Source organism: Rhinoraja longicauda, chromosome 24, assembly GCF_053455715.1.
Source record: "Rhinoraja longicauda isolate Sanriku21f chromosome 24, sRhiLon1.1, whole genome shotgun sequence".
Classification (NCBI taxonomy): domain Eukaryota; kingdom Metazoa; phylum Chordata; class Chondrichthyes; order Rajiformes; family Arhynchobatidae; genus Rhinoraja; species Rhinoraja longicauda.
Window position 1 is genome coordinate 12,848,608 of NC_135976.1, and position 19,032 is coordinate 12,867,639.

A 19,032-nucleotide genomic window follows, 5' to 3' on the forward strand; every position below is an offset into this window, starting at 1 on the left:
GTACCTTCACCGCCGATTTCGTGTTGATGCAAGCTTTTGTTCACTAACTTTGTTCAGTGAATTCTTTAGTTTCTGAAGTTACAACTTCGATTCTGTGCTTGATTCCATGCGGAATTGGGTCGGACTGTGACCTTAAATTTGGCTTCTCCTTTTAATTCAATGCAATCTGTAAATTTAATCACTTTTGATTGAGGTTCTGAATTCTAGTTGTTGATGTAAATTGGAAACAGTTGTGATTCCTTGGAATTACTGATGCTTCCACCCATCAGATCTCAAGGGAAACAATATGGAACTGGTAAAATGACTCGGGGGGAGCAAGGGGGCAAGGAGGGAGGGAATAGGGGAGAGGGATGTGAGATAATGTTATTTAAAATGAGAGAATTTAACATTCATACCACTGGGTTGTAAGCTACTCAAGCAAAATATGAGGTGCTGTTCCTCCAATCTGCGTGTGGCCTCACTCTGGCAAAGGAGGAGGCCAAGGGCAGAAAGGTCAGTATGGGAATGGGTTGAAATAGTTGGCAACTGGGAGGTCACATCGGCAGGTGAATACAGGTGAGGGGGGTGACTAGTAAATGGATGGAGTGACAAAGACTTGAGGTGAAAAGGTGGCAAAAGGGTATCAGATAAGGAAAGCAAAGAAGTGAAATGCAAGCACTTCAACTCCCCCTCCCATTCCCAGTCTGACCTTTCTGTCATGGGCCTCCTCCAGTGCCATAGTGAGGCCCACTGGAAATTGGAGGAACAGCACCTCATATTTCGCCTGGGTAGGCTACAGTTTGCAGCCCAGTGGTATGAACATCGACTTCTCCAACTTTAGATAGTTCCTCTGTCCCTCCCTTCCCCTCCCCCTTCCCAGTTCTCCCTCTATCTTCCTGTCTCCACCTATATCCTTCCTTTGTCCTGCCCCCCTGACATCAGTCTGAAGAAGGGTCTCGACCCGAAACGTCACCCATTCCTTCTCTCCCGAGATGCTGCCTGACCTGCTGAGTTACTCCAGCATTTTGTGAATAAATACCTTCGATTTGTACCAGCATCTGCAGTTATTTTCTTATACTAAGTGAAATGCAGAGCCCAAGGAAGGGATATGGTTATCATATCCATATAAGGCTACTTTTTTGTTATTATTTGCAAAGTAAAAAATACAATTACATAATTATTTTAATTTCCTATTAACTATTGTATGGAAGATGTCCTCTCCTTACAGATGTAATTATTTTCCCCTCTCTCTGTGTCCCCTTGTCCCTACCACCCCACTGCGTATCCATTTCTCCCTCTATCCCACCCCCATTTCCCCTTCCCCCCATACATTTCCATCTCTATCCCTCTGGCTTTACATTTCACCCCGTCTTCTCTCCCTATCTGACATCCTGTTGTCCCCTTTTCAGCTTTAGTCTTTGTCACTTTCTCCACCCTTCTGTTAATCAACCATCCTACGCCTACAATAGACACAAAATGCTGGAGTAACTCAGCGGGACAGGCAGCATCTCTAGAGAGAAGGAATGTGTGATGTTTCGGGTCAAGACCCTTTGTCAGAAGGAGAGTCAGTCTGAAGAAGGGCCTCGACCCAAAATGTCACCCTTTCCTTCTCTCCAGAGATGCTGCCTGTCCCGCTGAGTTACTTCAACATTTTGTGTCTATCTTCTGTGTAAACCAGCATCTGTAGTCCGACACCCTTGACCTATATCGACCTATCACTTGCTAGGCGTTGTCCCACAACCACCTCTTTTCCAGCTTTCTCCCCATCTACTACAATCGGTCTAAAGAAGGGTCCTGACCTAAAAAGTCATCTATCCATTCCATCTACAGATGCTGCCTGACCTGCTAGGTTACTCCAGCACTTTGTATTTTGTCCAAGACAACAGCAGCTGCAGTTCCTTATGTCTCCATGTAAAGTAGTGACTGAAAGGAAGTATAGGAGGGAAAGAAGGGAAAATATGACACACAATCTGCCTTTTAATAAATTATGTCAACTCATTAAAACAGGACAACGTAATCCGTTGAGGACAGGACTCAACAGATGCATTAAAGTAAGCCACAATGGACATGTGGAAAGGGAAAAGTCAATAATCTGGTGTTGAACAACACCATTGCCAGGGGAACTAGTTGTAAACACAAAGAGAAGTGGTGCCTGCTTAACATAATGCTTACAGCATTGCGATATAAATCACAGATTACAGAGGTGTTTTTGAAAACTGAAATTGTGAAGGAACATGAAATCTCATTCATAATATAGATCTGCCTTTATAACTTGTTTGGATCAAGCAAAAAGGTCAATCCTCAGAGGTCATTACATTGATTGATTATTCATGGTGAAAGTATGTAACGTTGACCTTTACAACATACTTGATAAGTTCCACATTGAGATGGGGAGTCCATAGATTGAAATCATTTATTTATAATCTATGAAGGTAAACTAACTTCCATTACCCACTGTCAATAAAACGTTATTTTATTTTCATTTTTAATAACTCTTAAAGTTCTGGGAATCAATTATTTTTGTCGCCCAAGACAGCAAAACCAAGCTCCTTCATAAATCAAGTCAAGTGGAAAATGAAGGCAGGAATGAACAAGATCATTTATTGTTATTTTGCAGGAAGCCAGACGTTTAAAAGCCTGAAGGTTATACATTGAAAGAGAGTTTGAAGGCTATTAATTTCTTTGATCGTTTGAGGTTCTTGGAAATAAATGAGTTCTGGAAAAAAAAAACGAGGAAATTTGTCTTGATTTTAAAACAGAAGAAATATAAAGAGATTAAATTAATATATCCAGAGCTGAGAAACACCAAAGGGAAAACCTTGTTAAAATTACTGTCTGTACAATAAGAAATCACAAGGAAACTCATGCAGAGAGGCATTAGATATTGACGTCAAACAAGGTGGCCATTATTCTTTTGTTCAGTTTGAAAATTAGTAGGGATATACACAGTGCCTGTTTTAAATTTGCGAGATTTTCTTTTATTGCGGAGAAGATTGGATTTGTAATCAAACGTTACCAATGGTTCTTGAAATTCTTCAGCACACACCGCAGTGCAATAATTTGTCGTACAGGGCAGGCCAACGAATATTTTGTTTGTGGGCCCATCATAGCAGTGCTTCAACATGTATTCAAAACAAAATAGTGTGAGCGTTAGAATAGGCTTCATAAGTGTGGTGTATATAAAGGTAAATTACCTTTGAGAACTGAATATACCAGATGGTATGTTTTGGGTCATATTCATATTTTATCAGTCTCGTGAATATGTGTGTGAGTACATTTTGTAAAAAATAGAGAAGTCCCACACAGGCTGAAATTTATGCCTGTTTCTGTCTACAAGCCACATATCTTTCAATAAGCTTAACACAGAGTCTCTCACACTCAGCATTTTTTGTATCTCATCTTCTCTCACACTCAACTGTCTCACCATTATCCCTCCCCTGTATATTCCTCTCCCATTCCCCAGTCCCATATTTCCTTTTATCCTCTCTTTCCCCTTCCCCATATTCCCTTCCACCCATATCTGCCCCCCCCACCCCTCCCTTTACATTTTGCTCCACCTCTTCTTCCCTTGTCTTACACTGTCTCTTTTTCACCCCTAGCCTTTGCCACTATCTCCCCCCCATCACCAATATCCACCTATCACTCGCTAAGCTTTGCCCCAGACCCACCTCTCTTTGCCAGCTTTCGTTCCATTGGCACAAATCTCTTTGCCACTCTGTGGAACAAAGAACTGTATCAGAAAATCTACATTAAAACAAGTTGCACAACAACAAGTGGGGCATTGCTACAACAAACATAACTTCTATTACTAAATGTGGAGTAATAACACTATTCTGTGACAAATGGAGAAGCAGTAAATGCAGTTTAAAGAGCATTAGATAAAGATAACAGTCGCCTGCTCCTTAAGAGAAATTGTGTATGCCTGTTCTGCAATGATGATTAATAGATTCATATCACAAATCATCTAAACAGCCGCTCTAGATTCAGTGACTCTAGGCTTTGCTTGAACCAGTTTTGTTCCTGAACACAGTATGTTTTGCTATCAGAAACTTTTGGGTACAGTGGCCACTAAGTCTTATTTACTTGTACATTTGCACCATCATCAGGTCTAACAGATTCAAATCCTGGAAAAGCGATTTAGGAAAACAGTCAGAACCAGTCAGAACAGTTGGTGGCACAGTGGTAGAGTTGCTGCCTTACAGCACTTGAAGCACTGGAGACCCGGGTTCGATCCCGACAACGGGTGCTGTCTGTACGGAGTTTGTACATTCTCTCCGTGACCGCGTGGGTTTTCTCCGAGATCTTCGGTTTCTCCCCACACTCCAAAGACGTACAGGTTTGTTGGTAAATTGGCTTGGCATAAGTGTAAATTGTCCATAGTGTGTGTAGGGGTAGTGTTAATGTGCGGGGATTGCTGGTCAGTGCAAACCCAGTGGGCCAAAGGGCCTGTTTCTCTGCTGTAACTCTAAACTAAACTAAACTGAACTAAACAAACTAGGAACAAATGATTTACAGGTTCCTTTCTTCTTTACGTATTGCACCCAGTTTTAGCAACACGAAAGATGGGTGGAATGAAATTATTCCAAAGGTTCAATTCAATGGTTCAATGGTGCTTTTATTGTCACATGTGCGAAGAGCAAAACACACAGTGAAATTATTTTCTTACAAACTGTCCAGTAGAGTATTACCATACCCAAGCACATCCATGATTAGCGAGTGCACAGAAATAGCCTACGCATGCAAAAGGCGCCATGTTTTGGCGCCATTTTCCAAACCCCAGTCCGCTCTCTAGTTGTTATGAGAGTTGCCCATTCTAGGCGAGCCCCAGGCTGCTGTGGGGCCTCCAGCCATCGCCTTCCCAGGACGTGTGGATCGACCAGTGAACTGACGTCCCACTCCACCCACATCCACCTGCGATCCCAATTACCAGAGAATTGGACAGGTAAAATGTTTCAAAGATAAATTAGTCTTTACCACATAAAGTTAACATTTAGCTACTTTCCATTGCCTTAAGCAAATTTATTCAAAGCAAATAAATGACTTCATCTGTACAATTACTCAATGGGCCAAGGAGATAAAGCACACACAGTAATTAAAAAATGTTCATAAACTTTGATTTCATCTTCCATTTTTACCAGCAGAGAATAATCAAATGGCCTTATATCAATTGGTAATATTGAGATCAAAGTCTTTGAGATAATTTCGATTTTTTGTTCAATATCAGAAATTCAAAGAACCCTATCCAGGGGAGGCACAGTGGTGCAGTGGCAAAGTTGCTGCCTTACGGCACCAGTGACCCGGGTTTGATCCTGACTGCGGGTGCTGTTCGTACTGTGAGTTTGCACGTTCTCCCCGTGACAGCGTGGGTTTTCTCCGGGTGCCCCAGGTTCCTCCCACACTCCAAAGACCTGCAGGTTTGTCGGTTCATTTGGCCTCTGTAAATTGTAAATAATCCCTTGTGCGCAGGATGGTTCCAGTGCACAGGGCGATCGCTGGTCGGCGCGGACTCGGTGGGCTGTAGGTCCTGTTGCTGCACTGTACCTCAAAACTAAACTGGACTGGATTCCAAATCAGCCACTTGTCACGTGACATTGACATATGAGACAAACTGCTCTCCGAGTCGCATAATAGCTTTGTCACCGAAACCTATTTAATGGACATTTGAGTTGGAAAACAACGTTAATTTGTTCGCGGAGATCTATGGTTTAGAGTAGGCTGTCTTGACCTTTTCAGATGCAGGATAATACATTGATTTATAAGCCATTTCAACATTGCAAGAGAATGTTGTATGGGAACAAAGGAACACAGTAACCTTCTTCTGCATCTTTAAGCACCGTATTACTAATGCCAGATGTCAAATAATAATCGTGTAAAGTGATGCATAAACTATCAGTTCCATGATCCACAAATGAATCTAAATTGATATATTAAAGTTTCAAATCAGTCGTTAAATCATTCACTTGGTTAAATTACTGTGGTCCAGTCATCTAAGCAGCAGCAACTTCCACAGTGTAATGTTTTCAAAGTGAAATTATTTCATCACAGTTTCTCAAGGGGCACCATGGTGGCGCGGCGGTAGAGTTGCTGCCTCACAGAGCCAGGTTTGATCCTGACTTTAGGTGCTGCCTGTACGGAGTTTATATGTTCTCACTGTGACCATGTGGGTTTTCTTTGGGAAGTCTGGTTTCCTCCCACACTCCAAAGAAGTACACGTTTGTAGGTTAATTGGCTTTGGTAAAATTGTAAATTGTCCCTTGTGTGTAGGATAGTGCTTGTGTATGGGGTGATCGCTGGTTGGCATGGTTTCGGTGGGCCGAAGGACCTGTTTCCACGCTGTATCTCTAAAGTCTAAAGTCTAATCAACAAGGTCCTGAGCCACTGTTTGAGAAAGATATGGGTTTAAAAAGGAGAGAGAAATGAAGGAAAAGAGACACAGAGTAGCTAAAATGTGTAGGAAGGAACTGCAGATGCTGATTTATACCGAAGATAGACACAAAGTGCTGGAGTAACTCAGCGGGTCAGGCAGAATCTCTAGAGAACACGGGTAGGTGATGTTTTGGGTCGGGACCCTTCTTCGACCGATTGTCGTGAGGGTGGGAAGGAGGAAGGGAAGAAAACTGGAAGAGAAATTGGGGCAAGACAAAGTCTGGAAAGTGATAGGTGGATACAGGCGATGGGGGAGTTGTGATAGTTGGAGGAGGAATGGGTTGAGAAATAAGTGCAGTTATTTGGTGGGAAGAGATGATTGAGGAGCAGTATAGTGAACACACGGTCATGGCCCAAGAACTGAGATTTCGGAGTAAAGGTGAGAAGAGTATTAGTCTGGAGAAGGTTAAAGGTGGAACCATGAAGGAGTCCAGTAATAAGAATAAATATTTTAAATTTGAATTGATGAGTGATTGGGAGCCAGAATCAGGAAGGATGGGGTGAATGATGTATGTATTTGTCTATGGGACAAGACACAAGTGGCTGAGTGGTGGATGAGCTGACGTTTACAGCAGATAAAGGAGAGGAGGCAGCCCTTGGGAATATCGGGTTACTCCAAAGTACAATGGGGAGATCAATGGTAGAATGGCAGCGGAGCACATTCTGACGATGATGGTCCTGATGCTTTTGCCGCCATGGGTTTGGAAACACAATCGTGTGTTAGGATGGAATCTAAGGGCTCTTTAAAACGTGGAATAATCTGATAGGGCCGAAGTTGCCTGAAAGGAGGCAGGTATATCAGAAGGGGAGCTAAGAAAGGGGGCAAGGTGAGTGATAAATGATTCCTCTCTTTTCTTGGATTCTCCCCCTCCCCAATTACAATCAATCTGAAGAAGGATCACAACCTGAAACATTGCCTATCCATTACCTCCACAGATGGTGCCTGACCCACTGAGTTACTCCAGCACTTTGTGCTTTGCTTAAGATTCCAGCATCTGCAGTTCCTTGTGCCTCCAGTAGTTAAATGTGCTGAGTTTATGGCAATGTTGAAAGACCAGGCATTCACCTCCCTGCTGTCTAATTTTTAAGCCTGTAAGATATCGGAGCAGAAACATAGAAAATAGGTGCAGGAGTAGGCCATTCGGCCCTTCGAGCCTGCACCGCCATTCAATATGATCATGGCTGATCATCCAACTCAGTATCCCGTACCTGCGTTCTCTCCATACCCCCTGATCCTTTTAGCCACAAGGGCCACATCTAACTCCCTCTTAAATATAGCCAATGAACAGGCCTCAACTACCTTCTGTGGCAGAGAATTCCACAGAACTAGGCCATTCGGCCCATCGAGTCTGCTCTGCCATTTTGATCGTGGAATCTTGACCAAATCACAAAGTGCCGGAGGAATTCAGTGGGTCAGGCAACGTCTGTGGAAGGGATGGACAGATGATGTTTTGTGCCGGGACCATACTTCATTCGCATTGAAGAAGAGTCCCGACCCGAAATGTTGCCTGCCCATTCCCTCCCCTGATGCTGCCTGACCCGCTGAGTTCCTCCTGCACTCTGTGTTTAGCTTTACATCTCCCCTGGCTTGACTAGATTTAATTTCTTTAAAAAAACGACATTTCTTGTGAATAGGTCAGTCCTCATTCACGACGAAAAACTATCACTTCATATGAGAAACTTGTCACCAGCAACAAAAATAATATCTTATTTGAATGTATTTCAGAAACAAGCGAAAATTGTCATGATTTCTGAGGAATCGAATTGAATTGAACACTTTATTATCACAATTGACAAGTCACAGTGAAATTCTTTGTAATCTAAACCTTTGTAATTAAAAGTCATGAATTAAATAAAAGAATAACAATAAACTTATTTGCAAATGCCCAATTTAAAGCTTCTTTTTTTTTTAAATGAGAAAAACATGTTTTGGCCTTAAAACTTAACAGAGAGTGATAACGTCATGCTTGGTGCTGAGTGCAAAGGGACTAGGCGTTGTCTTTGGCCAGGGTTCCGCCTTAAATTCAGCCGTCTGTGTCTGTCTTGTGGCGTGTGAGTCGGATTCGGGACACAGGGAGACTGAGGTTCCAGCAGGTAAACGTACAGAGAGAGCACCGTTCAGGAGGCGGTCCATTACAGGCGCACTGGAAGACCGTTGTCTATTTCAGGTGTAATTAACACTGGATTTCTACCTGTGCTTTTATTTGTTGTGTCAGCGCCGCTGGGGAAGGCACTCAGCGTGGGCTTTTGGGAGCACTGGCTGCATGTAGGTAGGTAGGTGGGGAACTTCAGTCGTGTTCAGTGTAGTGGGCAGGCAGCCGGGCTGCCGGATGGAGCAGTTGTCAGCTTTACCCCACACTTTCCACATTAGGTCAAAGAGAAACTCAGACTGCGGTAAATGTGATCACTTTGTGGAAACTTGTGTGTTCTGTCTATCTCTCTCTGTCTCTGTCTCTCGCTCTCTCTCTCTCTCCCTCCCCTGAGTTAAGTAAAGCTACTTTTTTGACTAGGCGTGTCAGGAAACTGAACAACAGTGTAGGATTAGCACTCTCAGACCATGCAAGGTGGCAGTAACTTCTGAATCACACCATGAGACAGGGCTGGACACAAAATGCTGGAGTAACTCAGAGGGGTCAGGCAGGCATATGTAGGAAGGAACTGCAGATGCTGGTTTACACTGAAGATAGAGACAAAATGCTGGAGTAACTCAGGGAGTCAGGCAGGCATATGTAGGAAGGAACTGCAGATGCTGGTTTACACTGAAGACAGAGACAAAATGCTGGAGTAACTCAGAGGGGTCAGGCAGGCATATGTAGGGAGGAACTGCAGATGCTGGTTTACACTGAAGACAGAGACAAAATGCTGGAGTAACTCAGAGGGGTCAGGCAGCATCTCTGGAGAGAAGGAGTGGATGACGCTTAGGGTAGAAACCCTTCTTGTGTCTCTGCAACAGAACACGGGACAACGAGCGTTTCTTGTGCATTGTGGTAATTGTATTGGATTCCCCTTTCAGAATTAAAGCTTAACACGGGGTCTGAAGAATGGCCCCGACCTGAAACGTCACCTATCCCTTTTTTCGAGACCTTTCTTCGGACTGGGGGTCGGGAGAATAAGATAAGGAAGTGAAGATGTGAAAACGAGACATCAAAGGGGATCACATCAAGGAAAATGTAGAATAGAACAATTAGCTAAAAGGTGTCTCTTCCACATTTTGGTCTTCTAGCTAACAAATGATCTATTCTACGTTTTCCTTGACCCCATCCCCTTTGGTATCTCGTTTTCACACCTTGCACCTCTTTATCTCTGTGTCTCCCTCTCCCCTGACTGCCTTCTGAAAAGGAGTCTTGACCCAAAATGCCACCCATTCCTTTTACCCAGAGATGCTGCCTGTCCTGCTGAGTTACTCCAGCACTTTGTGTCTATCTTTGGTATAAACTTGCATCTGCAGTTCTTTATTTCTACATTATGCCTTTGTTTTTAATCTCCAGTAGCAATTCTGGGAATAGAAGAGAGCTGCCCATTTGAATCCCATTTTCTAACTTGGTTTAGCAAAGTATTGTAAAGGCATTGAAAGTTGGAGTGCTCTGGATATTGAATACATTTTATTTTGGTATGAGTTTTAAACTAGATGGTTTATTTAAAAAAAAATGGAATGACAGTGGAGGAAGTCGAAAAATGGGGTGTATCGTGAAAGATTGTGGGGAAGAAGGATTTTGGGGAAGGGTAAAGAATATATTGGTGGGGCTGTCCCAATACCAGCATATTTTGTGGAGGCAGAGGGCTTGGCTATTAAATGAGTACTTTGCCTCTGTTTACTAAAGATGATGTTTCCTCTGTCATGGTCAAGAAGAATAGTGAAAATGGATAGAAGATGGCAGCTGTTTATGGCAAAGCTAGTTGGTTTGGATTAGTTTACGTTACTTTTTTGGAGAGAGTTATGATAAGAGAGAACGGGCTTTGGCTGCAATTGTCCAGCCCTTCCTGAGTCAGGATGTGGTGCCAGAATACTAGAGAATTGCTTATGTTGCATCCCTGTTCAAAAAGGGGGGGGGGGGGGGGGGGGGCGAGAGTGTGAAATAAATTGGTAATGACTATACTGCTTGTCAAATGATTGTAGTTGGGGAACTTTGCAGTCTGTAATCCAAGATAAATTTAACTTGCTTGCATGGAAATCTGATAAATGAAGCTTTGTCAACACAGGATTAAAAGTGTGGTGTTGTAAAACTAGGCTAGTTTGGCACTTTGGACCGCACAGTGGTGGAGCTGGTAGACCTCGCAGTGCCAGAGACCCAGATTTGATCCTGACCTCGGGTGCTGTCTGTAGGGAGTTTGTACATTCTCTGTAGGTTTTCTCTGGGTTCCTCCCCCATTCTAAAGATATGCAGCTTTATAGATTAATTGGCTTCTGTAAATTGCCTCTAGTGTTGAGTATGGGAGAATGGGATCACATAGAGCTGGTGAGAATGGGTGATTGATGGGCCGAAGGGCCTGGTTCCATGCTGTATCACTAACCCAAACAAGGTTAAATTGGAAGATATCCTAGACTATTCAATGCTATTTCTAATAATACCCAATACACTTTAAACTCTCTTTATAATACTGTATAACATTTTAATTTAGTTTTTCCAGTGATGGCAGGTATGTTGAAGGAACATGGGAACTGGGACTAGAGTGAAAAGGGGTGGAGTAAACATCACCTCTTGAACCAAAAGTGGAACCAAGTGGGTTTGTGAGTTTTCTGATTGTGTATCAGTGTTCGTTACAGTAGAGTAAGAAAACAAACTGCTGGAGGAACTTGTGAGATCAGGCAGCATCTGCGATGAAAACGAGCAGCCTATGTTTCGGGTGGGGACCCTTCCTCAGGTTATAACTTCAGAGTTTCCTTACTGCTGCCATTTCACTGGACTCTGAAGAAGGTTCTCGACCCGAAAAGTTGTCTGTATTTTCCCTTCACAGATGCTGCCTGACCTGTTGAGTTCCTTCAGCAGTTTTGTTTTTCATGCAAGATTCCATTGAGAAATGGTTAGGACTTCCAGAAAGTGCGTAATAAAGTGCTGCACAGAATGAATCTATCATGACTTGAAGGCCATATAATTAGTAGGGCTACAGCCATGTGGAAGTGGATTTGGCTAAGTGGGAGAAAGCAGAGAATAGTGAGGAAGGAACTGTTGATGCTGGTTTACACTGAAGATGGACACAATGCTGGAGTAATTCAGTGGGTGAGGCAGCATCTCTGGAGATAAGAAATTGGTGATGTTTTGGGTCGAGACCCTTCAGATCATGTTGGGTTGTTTCAATGCCTTCAGTTACGTTATTAGGATCATTGGTCTTTTGTTGCTAATACACTGCATTTTCTTCAGTGGGGAGAGTATGCGTTCACATTTTAAGGACCGTAGCAGTGCTTGGCATTGAGACGAGAATAGTAGCGGGCTTTAGAAAGGAATAGTGAAATGTGATCCAGGGATAATTTTTTAATTAAAGTCAGGCAATAAAGAAAATGTTCTGCAAACCTCTTGTATGTAGCTGGGTGGAGCATAATTAAAGGATTTATTCACAAAATGTTGGAGTAACTCAGCAGGTCAGGCAGCATCTCGGGAGAGAAGGAATGGGTGACGTTTCGGGTCGAGACCCTTCTTCAGACTGATGTCGGGGGTGGGACCTAATTAAAGGATTGTCTTATTGTGGCTGTAACAGTTTTACCCCCCAAAAAAGCTAACTGCTGGAAAGTATGGAATGCAGATTTGAGATTATTAGTGAGGAGGAATGATTTGAGTATCCTTGGGGATCGTAATGTTTTTTCTTGGAATTATAAAGTCATGCAGCACAGGCACCAGCCCTTTGGCTCGATGAATCTGAATAGGATTAAGCTTCAGTTGACACTAATCCCACAGTTATTTCTTTTCCATGATCCCATCAACTTTTTCTTTCCTTTTCCCCTCCACAGAAAATTACACACTGGGGCAATTTACAGTTGCCAATTAACCTGATAACTGGATGTCTCTTGAATATGTGCAGAAACCAGTGCAAACTGCACAGACAGTCTGGGTTAAACCTCTCTCACTGAACCGATCTGGCAGCTGCTTTATTAGGTGTGTCACTGTATTTCTCAGAGGGAGTGAAGAGGAAATTTAATTCGGTTAGTTAACCAGCCCACTGAATCCATGCCGACTATTGATCACTCCTTCCATGTTATCCCAGTTCTGCATCCACTCTTTGCACACTAGAGGCAACTTTACAGAGGTAATTGACCTACAAACCCGTATGTCTTTAGGTTGTGGGAGGAACCTAGAGCACTGCTATTATCTAAAGTGATGGACTGTTTTACTGGTTTTGTCATCTTATTACACTTGTGGTTTAAACTGCTCCACTTTAAAATGGCGTCTCCCGCAAAGGATCCCGACCAATTCTGGTAATTGCCTTTTTTCCTTATTTGCAAACTGGGATTCTACAATGCAATTAGGAACCCTTGCCATTTAAGGAGGAAATGCACATAGTCGGTTCCAATGAGTGGTTTTGAAGAGAACAAGTTCCAGTGGACCATTTAACCCCTTGCGGTTGCCATTCGGTGACACCATGGTTTATATTTTGGCTCGTGCCACAATCCTGCTCTGGCTCCATATCCATAAATTTCCTTAATATCTAAAATTTCATCAGTCTGTCTTGAATATATTCAGCAACTGAAATGGCTTGGTGTCCTGTGTGGAGATTCCTAAAAATTGATTACCTCGGGATGAAGAAATGTTTTGCCTTGCCAGAACAGTCAACCTTTATTTGAGACCGGCTCCTGTTTCTAGTTACCCCAGAGATGGGAATCTGCTCCATCTACCTTGTCAGTCTGGTTCCCTTTCACTACATAGCCTTCCCAGGGCAGGGAGACCAAAGCTGCTACCAAGATTAATTTGCATTCTTGGGGCTCTATCTAATTAAGGTAAGAGTGGGGCCAGATTCATGAACTACTTCATCTCCTCTGTTATCAGACTATTGAACAGTCCTCCATAAACTCGGGTGTAGTCCTGAACTTCCGACCTACCTCATTGAAGACATTGGAATTTTTCTCTGGAACTGTAACACTGCACTGCTGTAAAACTATTTTCTACATTCTGATTGTTTCCTTGCACTACCATGTAAAGTATGATCTGATGTAATTAGATTGCACACAAAAAAGTTTGTCATGTTATCTTGGTACATGTGGTAAATGCTAAGCCAATATTCTTGTGCTCAACTTCTCTTACAGTGAAGGCCATTGTACCACTTGCCTTCTATTACCTGTACGTTATCTTGCAATGATTTGAGTACAAGTGCATCTCGGTCTCTCTGTACTTGCTTACTTGGAAATACAGTGTGTAAATAGGACCTTCTGCGAACTGAGTCCATGCTGACCAGAGATCACCTATTCACAACAGACTTTAGAGATACAGCGCGGAAACTAGCCCTTTGGCCCACCAAGTCCGTGTCGACCAGCGATCACCCTCGTACACAAAAGCTATACTACACACTATGGCCAATTTTAACAAGGCCAAGTAACCTACGACCCTAGATGTCCTTGGTGTGTGGGAGGAAACCGGAACACCCGGAGAAAACCCATGCAGCCACAGGAAAAATGTAAAATAAAAAACTAGTTCTAAATAAACATACCTCCAGGAAACCTCAGAGTATGTATAAAAAGAACCATTGAAGACAAGGTTTTTCAGTCTCTATTTTTAACTAATAATCTGCATTTCTAACTTTCTAACAAATATTCAGATGAGAATAGTGGAAAATCTCCTATAGGATAGGTATGATTAATTTTTTGTTCTGGGATCCATGGAAACAATCTAGGTTACTGTGGCCCTTGCTTGATCATCCTTTGCAATCGGGTGGTTCTCCAGTCACTCACTTGCCTTGTTGGCAGCAGATTTCTGATTTCTGTTCGAGAACTCGATGTGTGAGGACACTCTGCACTTTGCTTGATGAATGTGCTTAATATCGGAGACATTGTCTCTCTGCTTTAACTGGGATTGAGCCTAGCTTGTCTTTGCCAAGTCTCTCTGGCCTCATTCAGCTGGCCGCCTGCCTCTCTAGATCCACCTGTTGATTATTGGACCCACACTTGTGTTTGGGTCAAAGTGCATTCCTGGTAGCTTGCACTAAATGGGCAGCATCGTAGTGTATTGTGCTCTGGATCTGAAATTCAAGGATTGGAATACAATGATCATGCCCAGTCAAGAAATTAATTTCTGCTGTGGGAAATCTTTTGATATTAATTTACTCGTGTGTTTTTTAATTGCAGGCAAGCTTAAGTTTAACCACCTCTTGCATGTAGCTGCCATTTTCTTCCTTTGTCTACTGTTTCCTGTAAAAGGAATAGCCCATTATGGTAAGTTAGATAACATAGATTCGCAAATCCCAGCCTGCAAGTAGAATTCTGTTTTGTTCATTCTGCTTGGTTCTAAGTCAGTTAGGAAAGAGTGCACATGTTTCCCAAGTTTCTGGAAGATATATTTGCAAGAATTCCAAGAATTCCAACAAAGCATTTGGTTCATGTTGACCTTTTCGAAGGGGTGTTGGCTTTTTTTGTGCTTTTTAAACTGGAGCGGTTCTGCTGACTGAATTTGTGACCATGGGTTTTTGTGACCATTTGCTTTTCCTTTTATGGAGATGTGACCTTTAGACTTCAAAATCAATGCACCTGACAAAATAACAGTCAATGTCCTTGTATCAAAAACTTTCTCGGTTTGATCCCTTGGGTTCTCAAGACTGTTGAATGGTGTTGATAAATCAAATTATCAGAAACATTTTTGAAGGATTCAAAAGAAATGCAGTTGAAAGGCATTGGGAGCGATTGTTTTTTGTTCTTTATGTTGTACGGCTTCTCAGGGTAAAATTGCGTTTGGAGATTTCTAAAGATGGAGATTGTTAAGTTGGAAAGGGTACAGAGATTTAGAAATTTGCAAGGATATTGCCAGGACTCGAGGGTTTGAGCTGTAGGGAGATGTTGAACCGGCTGGGACTTTATTCTTTGCAGCACAAGAGGGCGAGGGGTGATCTTGGAGATGTATAAAATCATGAGAGGAATAGATCGGGTAGACGCGCTATCTCTTGCCCAGAGTAGTGGAATTGAAAAACAGAGGACGTAGGTTTAAGGTGAAGGGGAAAGATTTAATAGGAATCTTAGGGTTAACTTTTCACACAAAAGGGTGGTAGGTGTATGGAACGAGCTGCCAGTGGAGGTAGCTGAGGCAGGGACTATTGCAGTGTTTAAGAAATAATTAGGCTGGTACATGGATAGGACACATTTAGAGGGATATGGACCCAGTGCACGAAGGTAGGACTAGTGTAGGTGGAACATGTTGGTTGGTGTCGGCAAGTTGGGCCGAAGGGCCTGTTTCCAAGCTGTATGACTCTATCTGGTTGTTGCAAAACATGTGTGGCAATTTGTTTAGTGAGATGACCAGTATAGGTCTTTTAAGCTTTCTCATGAAATTTGTAAATGTATAATACAGTATATTTGTTTTTTTAGTACAGACCCTATCATTCCATTAATATTGTTCACCATGAACATTGAGTTCATGGATGAGCATGTCCTTGTATGTCACTGGTGCAAATCGTTGAGTAAACACTTCCTTTTAAGGCAAGCCTATCTGATTTAATGTGTAGTGCCAGTATTACTTCTTGGTTGAGGCCAGAAAGTCATGGTAGTTGATAGTTAACAGTATAACATAGATGATAGTTCATGCAAAAAAGGACAACTGTGCTGGAGTAACTCAGTGGGCCAGGCAGCATCTCTGGGGAAAATGGATAAGTGACATTTCAAGTCGGGAGAAGTTGTCTTTGACCCAAAAGGTCACCTATCCATTTTCTCTAGAGATGCTGCCTGACCTGCTGCCTGGAAATGCTGTTGAGCATTTTGACAGCTCCTTGTTACAAATTAGAGTGTAGTTGGTTGATGCCATTTGTCCTTCAATGGCATGTGACACACATTGCTGGAGTCTCGAACCATTTTTCCTAGTGTTGCATCATCAGTCCTTGAACATTTGTGTAGTTGAATTTGTACTCTTGCATCTGTGTGATGGGTAATGAGTGGTAGTTTTGTTTGGCAATACAGTGCGGAAACAGGCTCTTTGGCTCACCGAGTCTGCACCACCCAGCAATCCCTGTACACTAGCACTATCCTACACACTGGGAACAATTTGCAATTCTTGCAACGTCAATTAATCTACAAACCTACTCTGAGAACGTACAAACTCCGTACAGACAGCACTCATAGTCAGGATCGAACCTGGGTCTCTGGCACTGCAAGGCAGCAACTCTACCGCTGCACCACTGTGCCGCCCTGGAGCTGGGTAAAATTCTGACTCTTTCTGGATGGCTTACTGTCAGATTTTGCAATCCCCAATATCTAATTTCTCAGTTCACAAAAATCGGTTGATTATTGAAATAATGACTGAAATTGTTTAACGATTAAGAACAGTTCTGGAAATGTTTAATTTGCTACGACACCATATCAGGAAGTGAAACCAATGTTTATTTGGTTTTCACTATAAATTATGCATCTGTCCACTAACTGTGCAAGTTCTTGCCCAAAAGCTAAATGCATCTTCAACTTAAAAGGGCATGTGATTGCTATAATTTATGAGCCCCATAATTTGAATCTGTGTGAACTTCAAACCATTTCCTCCTAGCCACATCTATCCTCTAACTGCATGAGCAGAAGGAATTAATGGAAATACACCGATCAGCCAAAACATTAGGACCTGGTGGGCCAAAACATTATGACCACCTGCCTAATATGCTCCGTGTGCAGCCTCATACGCAGCAGGGTGCGATGCACTGTGTATTGTGACACATTCCTCCCATGACCACCATTAACATTTTCTGTGACGTGCCACAGTAGACATTCTGTCAGTTCGGACCAGGCGGGCTAGCCTTCGTTGCCCTCGCGCATAGATGAGCCTTGGGCGCCCAACACCCTGTAGCCAGTTTGTGGTTTGTCCCTCCTCGTACCACTGTCGGTAGGTACTTGCCACTGCTGACCGGGAGCACCCCACAAGCCTTGCCTCTTCAGAGATGCTCTGACCCAGTCGTCTGGCCATAACAATTTTGCCCTTGTCAAAGTCGCTCGGGTCTTTACACCTGCCCATTTCTCCTGCATCCAACACATCAACTTCAAGAACTGACTGTTCACTTATTGCCTAATATATCCCACCCCTTGACAGGTGCCATTGTAACAAGATAATCAATGTTATTCACTTTGCCTGTCAATGGTCATAATGTTTTGGCTGATCGGTGTATTTTGGCTGGTTAGATTTTCCCTTCCTACCAGTATTCTGATGGCAGGTCAGAAAGTTATTCTTGCATAGATACATAGACAATAGGTGCAGGAGTAGGCTATTCGGCCCTTCGAGCCAGCACAGCTATTCAATGTGATCATGGCTGATCATCCACAATAAGTACCTTCTTCCCATATCCCTTGATTCTGCTATCCCTAAGAGCTCTATCTAACTCTCTTTAGAATGCATCCAGTGAATCGGCCTCCACTGCCTTCTGAGGCAGAGAATTTCACAACTCTGTGAAAAAGTTTTTTCTCATCTCAGTTCTAAATGGCCTACCCCTTATTCTTAAACTATGGCCTCTGGTTCTGGACTCTCTCAACATAGGAAACATGTTTCCAGCATTTAGTGTCCAATCCCTTAATTTTATGTTTCTATAAAACCCCCTCTCATCCTTCCAAATTCCAGTGAGCACAAGCCCAGTTGCTCCATTCTTTCATCGTTTGATGGTCCCGCCATCCCGGGAATTCACCTTGTGGACCTACGCTGCAATCCCTCAATAGCAAGAATGTCCTTCCTCAAATTAGGGGACCAAAACTGTACACAGTACTCCAGGTGTGGTCTCACCAGGGCCCTGTACAACTGCAGAAGGACCTCTTTGCTTCTATAAATCAACTCCTCTCGTTATGAAGGCCAATATGCCATTAGCTTCACTGCCTGGTGTACCAGTATTCTTAACTGAGAGAAGGTGAAATGGGGGGTGGTGCGTGGAATGGAAAGACGGATCAGTCTTAACAAGTCTTGAATCAATTTGCCTAAAGTGCAGTTTTACTTTCAAACTTCACTGCACTTTGAAATAAAATGCAATCGGCAAGATTACTGGGGAAGTCTTAGTTTGTGCTAATTCGTGAGAGAATGTTCTCTTTTTGACTTTGTTTTGAATTGAGGGAAAAATTGTTTCTTTTCATGAAATTCTATACAAGATCATTTCCTGCTTTGACTTGTATGTGTGTGACTGACATATACTTGACTCCACACAAATTTTAAGGTGGGGCCGCTGGTAAAATGCCAGTGTCTTCTATAAAGGAGCAACATTCTTTGTCTAATCTTGCTGTCTCACTTGACGAGCTTTACAATGAACTGTCGGTTGTTACTTAAGTGTAGTTAATTGGTGCAAAACACTGCCTCTTTTGAACTCGGAAAAAAAACTGCAGAGGCTAGTTTAAATCGAAGGTAGACACAAAATGCTGGAGCAACTCAGTGGGTCAGGCAGCATCACGGGAGAGAAGGAATGAGAAAATTGCCTCTTGAACTGTCTGATGAAGCAACTGCTGAGAATTTGTCTCATGATATAAAAAATAAAAATAAAAATGCTAAA

General features: G+C 42.7%; 2 protein-coding genes across 3 annotated transcripts in view; one reads left to right on the plus strand and one right to left on the minus strand.

The window, feature by feature from the left end:
* Positions 1-19,032, minus strand: part of LOC144605429 (neuron navigator 1-like) — a 602,839-nt gene that overhangs the window by 540,346 nt on the left and 43,461 nt on the right. The window lies entirely within an intron of this gene.
* The window catches only part of LOC144605428 (cysteine and glycine-rich protein 1-like), a 37,176-nt gene continuing 26,527 nt past the window's right edge, over positions 8,384-19,032 (plus strand). Inside the window, exon 1 of one of the 2 annotated variants that reach the window (XM_078420668.1) lies at positions 8,384-8,499. The gene's annotated coding sequence lies outside the window, so the exon portion shown is untranslated. Of the gene's footprint in view, positions 8,576-19,032 lie in introns of both variants that reach the window. The other variant, XM_078420669.1, reaches the window with a different exon arrangement.